Here is a 7021-nt window from a genome sequence, read left to right on the forward strand (position 1 = left end):
AGGGAAAGAATTAGAGAGGAACAAGTCTTTCATGATCCAGAGATCTATCATTTGTATTATATTGGTCATCCTTATTTATAGAAGGGATGACTTATACAATATGAAACAAAATACTAGCTATATATGAATCCAAAAGATTTTGGAACTAAATTTTATTGTCCTATTTTCTTTTGTATGTTAAAATTAATATTATTCTCGTACCGTCTTCTATTAATGATATTTATATCATAAAAATGCTTTTTCTCATACTTCACTCCCGATAAAATTTTTGTCGGCCAACTCGATCGTGAGGTAAGTTGATCATCCTAGACGAGATGATCTTATGGGGAGTTTGATCCCAAAATTGCTTATATGCAACAGTATAACAATGTCTTTGATGATATTTTTCAATTATATTTCCTTACTTTGCAACAGAACCAAAAACTTGATCCTGACAAAAATAAGAATTTAACTCTTTAATTTATATTTATATTGGGATACTGCGCAAGTATACGTATCGTTATCAAGTAATATAGAAATTTTTTATTAAGACCCGAATATCAAACTCATAGGGAAATACGCAATATGCACTATTGAACAATAAACTTTCTATTTTAAAAAAGACAATTACTTAAACTAAAAATATTTTCGCAGTATTAAAATTCAAATCTTATTAGTATTTTTGATATTTTGACAGAACAATAACAATTTAAAAAGATAACTTGAGTTTATGTAAAAGAAAAACACTGAATTTGAAAAATATATTTCTTCTTATCATGAATCAGAAATAAATATAGGAATTCTATTGTGAAAGTATGTGAATTGTGTTGTGTCAAATAGGAGCAATTATATTCTTTACCCTTACTAGAGATGTTATAAAGAACATTGACTAATTTAAAGTTTGATTAGTTCTGAAGACTGACTAGGTAGGGAAGATACCAGCTCTCACTCTAGAGTTTCCTCGATTCCCTCCACCTGAGGGCTAACATCTCGTATCCTAAAACAATAAACCAAGTGGGGCGGTTTTAACCTGTCACTTTAAAGTCCTCTAACTCTACATTTTTCAATGATTCTTTCTCTATTTATTTTCACTAAATCATTTGAATTACATTCTCATTCATACAACCTCATGTGTTTCTTTCCAATTATTTACTGAGACAATACCAGCCCGGTTTTTACATATTCTCACAACAAATTTTAACATCTGGATAAGCCAAATCAAGAATTAAATGAAGTTCATGAATTTAAATAATCACAACTTCTTCTAATATTAAAGATCAATACTCTCCACAAGTTCCATCAAACACTTTAATTACTTATCATTTTAAGGAAAAAAATAAAGAAAACTACACAGAATCCACGGAGAAAATAAAAACACACTTAAAACACTCTTTAGTCTAAAAGTAGAAATCATTGTCAAACCAACAAGATGTCTCGATTAAACTAAAAGTAGTTTAAAATAAAATATAAAAACTTATCTCAAATCCTTCACCAAACTCTTGAAGTTCCTTTAAATCTCTTCTCTTTTACAACACTCTCAAAATAAACTAAAAACAAAAAGGATAAAGTAAATTTTTATGGTGCTTGAAAATCTGTCCAAAACTATCTCTCCAAACTCCTTAAAACTCCTCTTCTTCTAACTTTTTTCAGAACTTTCAAGCACCCGCTTCAAATGTCTCAACTTCCTTCTTTTATAAATCTCCAAAAGATGTCTTGGAAACTCTTCAAAATGTATCCACATTCGATGAATCCTCTAAAGGATGCCTCCTTTCACAAGTCTTTTAGTAATATTTTTGTTCTTAGTGGTCATAACCACTCACTTAAGCCAATAGGTTCCTCAAATACCTCTTCAAAATTTGGCCAAATGAAGAAAACTTTCACATAACTGCTTTTGACGCTTAAGCGCGGGGCCTCTGGCGCTTAGGCGAGGCATTCTCTGTTTCACCGGTGCTTATGCGCCGGATCTAGCACTTAGGCGCCAAAACGCTTTAACACAATTTTCACTTTTTTACTCCAAATTTGATCATTTTTCACTCATTTAAACATTTTTACTTTTACCTGAAAGAAAAATATAAAAATACCTTCCATTAAGGTGCAATATCTAAAAAATATGTATAAAAATGAATTTAAAAACACTATATATTTTAGGTGTATCAGAGTTCAACAAAGTCGGTCGTAGGATGGGTTGATCTTTATGAGAGAGCCTAGAGGCCTCAGCCATGTTTTTGTGAATTGATCGTCATAGATGAGCCATCATGTTAAACTCTATTATCAAGTTACTTGATCAAACTTAAGTCACACTTAGAACCCAATCCAGGAGCTTTCAGTTGTACATGTTATATAATGAATTGTACCAACTTTTATCAAAAAATATAAATCTATTTATGTATTATAATCAGGATATGTATGCTTAAATCATTAACATTAAAATTAAAACAAACCAGACTAAAGCACGATTAGAAATAAAATGTGATAAGAAAGCTTTTAAACAAGTTTGAAGAATATGAAATTTGGATCATGCTCAAATTTGGCTTGCATTAGATAAGAAATAAATGAATGATAATATTAAACTAAACTTAATTCATTCATAGCCACTAAAAATGAAATGTTTAGTTTAGCCCTTAATCATAAAAATTTTCTAAATTCTCATTATTGGAATCTTGAATCTTGATTTGTTCGTGAATCAAACTCTAAGGAATAAATCATAAATCAGGAGAGAGCGCGAGAGAGAGAGAGAGAGAATGAGACAGATAGAAAGTAGAGTGAACAATTCTGAACAGTAATATATCATGTCAATTATGTTCATTGTTATAAAATGATTTTTCTATTTATAGGGGAAGAGAGTACAATATGGGGATGTTACTTTTTTGCCTCTTCATTAATGGGGGTTGTACATGGAATTATTGGTAATTTTTAAATAAGAGCATATTGCTCAACTGTTTTCTAGCTTGGTTGGCTAAGCTAGTATGACTTCAGCATGACATTTTGGCTAGCTCGATCAATTACACTTAGTCGGTGTGATCAGTTACTAAGATCCATTGGATTTGAGTTGACATTACTGATTAGGTCTGCTAGGTTTGGTCACATTGTCAATTGGCTGATTTGTTCTAGCTATCGACACTCATTCCTTAGTGAGCAATTCCTATTAGTAGAGCGACGGTGGTTGCCGAGTAGAGGGTGAATAAATGTAATTAAATAGGTATTTCAATAGAAATTAATAAAACTAATAAAAAATTAAATATAAATCAAAATGATAATATTTTCTCTGATTGACTTTCTTAGTCTTAAAATGCTTCTATAAAATTTTCAAAGGCAAACACATATTTTTTTATAGTTGAATAAATTTTTATTTTAACATCATAATTTTTTATTTAAATAATTTAAAAAAATAAAACAAACTTAAAAAAAATATAAATTCACCTCTAAAAGGTTAATTAGCTTATGAGTGAATAACCAACAAAGTTGAACAACAAATGGAATCATGTTGGCATAGTTAGTAAAGTGTTTACCATAGGGGTGCATTTGTAAATATCATATTTGCATTTTATCCCTTAATTAATTAGTAATGGGCCACATTAGAGGGAAAGTGGGTAAAAATTATACTCAAATCCTTGTTGAAATGTTTGAAACATTGAGGGTTGATTAAGTTGCCAATAAGTTATTTAAAAAAACATAAGAAAGGGTAAAAGTGCAAATTTAAAAAATTGTTGGGGATTAAGGAGTACCGAAGGTTGGATGACTAAGTGGGAGGGTTTATGGTTTGGAAGCATCTAATTCTCTGATTTGAGCTTCCAACCACAAGTTGGAAAATTTTTTGTGATCACATGGAGGTGGATTAACAAAATGTCATAAATTACAAATTTATCCCCAAGACCTTAATAATCCATTATGAGCCATCCATAAATCAAAATAAATGAAAGTTTTTAAGCAAGGTATGAAAAACTAAATACTCTAAAATTTCCAGGTTTTGGCCTAACTTAGGGAACACATACAGGTACTCATAAAATTACAAAAATATCCTAGATGACTCTCCACTCATTTAGAGACAACGTATAGTTCAGCAAGTTCAATTTATTGAAGTCAATTGTTAATCAACCTAATAGAAGTCCTTAAAGAAAATTGATAAATCAACAAAAAGCGAGTTAATTGCCAAAGTGCATATTTACAATTATGCCCCTCTTAGTAACACTTTAGTAACTTTCTTAATAAAATTCCAATTTTGGTAAGGTCTTCACCCATAGCCTAAATAAATCATAAGGGATAAAAGTATTAGGTGAACTTTACTCTTAAATTATTAATATTTCAAATTATCTATTATTTTAAAATTTAACAATAAATGTAATAATTCACAAAAATTCCAAATGAACTTTAGATGACTTGGAAATTTTGAGAGCATTTAGGACCCCATTTAGAATGCCCCGGCAAAACTCTAGATATCCTGGAGGTCATTTAGACTTATTGTGAATTTAGGAGAAAATTAGGTTTTAAAAAAAGAGGATGACCCTAAAAATTAAATGAAACAAAAAATTTCATAGAATCAACCCGATACATCTTAACCCAAAGTGACATCCAATACTCAAGGGTTTTAGGTCTAAATATTATGCTTAAACCCTACCTAGTAATTGGAGACATTTAAATCATGGCAGTTTCATATGAAACATCGTGCTGGCTCATAAGTTGGAAGTGTTAGAGATATGGGTGATGATGCAAAGGCATTTGGTGCTAAATTCAAGATAATAGAAAAGTAATATATCTCTTAGCCTGATGACTTCGTGAGTGTGCAGGATTGATACAATTGTTTGCCAACCTCTGGTAAAAAGTTGCCCTTACTTTTCTGGGTTATTGGTGACTCTAGCCTAACAACGTGACTGATTTGTGGACCGTCCAATTTACAAAATTTACGATAATATAATAAAATCTTTTCTTGTGGTGCTAATGTTTTAGTTGCCATATGAAAATTTAATGCATGACAAATTTTGAATTTTAGGTGTTACCTTCTGTGTGTCCACTGTTTAGTCACCTTGATTTGGCTAATATTTTTCTCCTTTAATTGTCTTGTTGGTAATTTCTTCCCAAGCTTGACTTTATATATGCAGACGCCAATGGTTGTCTACGAAGGTCCATTGAAAAGGATTATCAGGGCCAAAGCTCCTGAAGCTCAGCCCATCCCTAACTCAAAATACTTATACCAAGTTTTGATCTTTCATATATCTACCATCTAATCTTTTACAACACGCATGCTTATGTGTTCATATTCAAGTTTCAAAATATCCGGTGTTTGTTTAGTACTTATGTCTATAAACATGAACTATATAATTGCAATTTTAATTTTAAATGTTATCAGAGGTGCAGGTACGTACTATCAATTTCTTTCTTTTTTTTACTATACTTGATGTTTATGTTTTCTTATATGTTATCCTTATGCTATTTACTTCATTTTTGACATGTGGGAAAGTTCCCTGGGGTAGTGAACATAGGACACATGCTTATGGTGTATAACTTTAAATGTATAATTCTTTTCTTATAAAGGCCTTAGGATAGGGGACCTGAGACATATGTTTAAGCAGAAACCCTATGACACATGGCTGACACATTAGCTTAAAAAAACCTTAATAATTCTTAAGACCCCATGAAAAAAATATATTAACTCAATAATAATAATAATAATAATAATAACATAAATAATCGTCAACTTGAATGTACTTTATAAAATCAAAACACCAAAATAAAGAACCTAGGATAGGTAGTTTGAGGCATGGTTTCTCTCTCCCCTTCTCTTAACACAGAATGAGGCGATGATGCAATCAAGTGGTGGACAACCATTAGAAAATGATCAAGACCAAAATAATAAAGTGAAGGATGATCCTCAACTAAACTTTCCTTATATTTAAACAAGACAAACCATTAGGACTTTGAAGTGGTTTGTCTAGCACGACTTAAATCCTCACACTATTTTTAGGCTTTCACATGATTGTATATTGTGTGATAAAAGCCCTAACTCTTTCTAGGATCTTGAGGTTTTCGTTCAGTACGATGAAAATCATTCTATTTTCCAAGGTTGTCTGCATTGATTGTATTTCGGACAATGTATGACCTAGATTTAAAATAAAAAAGACAGGAGTCAACACCAAATAACATTGTTTTAGAAATGTAAAGTCGAACAATAGTATAGTTTGTTAAGTCATTGAGGTTATCTTTAAAATCTATGACATCCCCTACCTTTCGCTCCTTTGGATTTCAAAAATAACAATTCCACAATGATTTATCTATAAATAATATTGAAAACTAAACTTTAAACTCTTGCAGACAAAACTCCGCTCTTAATAGAGAGTTTTTTTTAATTAATTATAGGGGCATGTGCCTATTGAAGAATCAGTAACCCAAATAATCTAACCTTCATTTAATTTTTATCTTAGGTAGGTGAATGATAAAGTCAAAAATTTTGTAGACCAAATAAATATCGTATCTTTCCTTGTTTGAATAATTGAGACTATTATCGAGTGATATCCTCATCATTCGAGATGAAGTATTACTTGTAATATCGTGCTCGCTCATTCAAACTGTTAAATCTATGAGATTTGTTTGGTTTCATTTTTTAAAATCAAAATACTCTTTTCAAAATCAAAATCATATTTTCATAAAAAAATGACGGATCAAAGGTTAGTATTCAAAATCATAAAATATGATCTTAACTAGCATAGTAATCATCCATGAAAAACAAAAAAAAAATAAATAAATAAAATCAAAAGAAAAACAAAAAGGGTTCGTTCTTATTAAGGAAAAAAATAGAAACCGAGAAGGATAAGCTTGGGGTCAAGCTCCAATTAAAAAACTAGCAATGATAAATCTTTCTTGTAAGTTAAATGATAAAAATATTCACTAACTTGTCCCTAAAATTTTATTTTTTTGAAGATAATAACAAAATTGATATTATTTAAGTATTTAGAGTTTTATCTATGAAGTGTTAATTTCTTAATAGTCAGGCCTCACATAAGTGATTTAAGATAGTTTATATATAAATATATATATATATATATATATA

Source organism: Phalaenopsis equestris, unplaced genomic scaffold, assembly GCF_001263595.1.
Source record: "Phalaenopsis equestris unplaced genomic scaffold, ASM126359v1 Scaffold000882, whole genome shotgun sequence".
Taxonomy (NCBI): domain Eukaryota; kingdom Viridiplantae; phylum Streptophyta; class Magnoliopsida; order Asparagales; family Orchidaceae; genus Phalaenopsis; species Phalaenopsis equestris.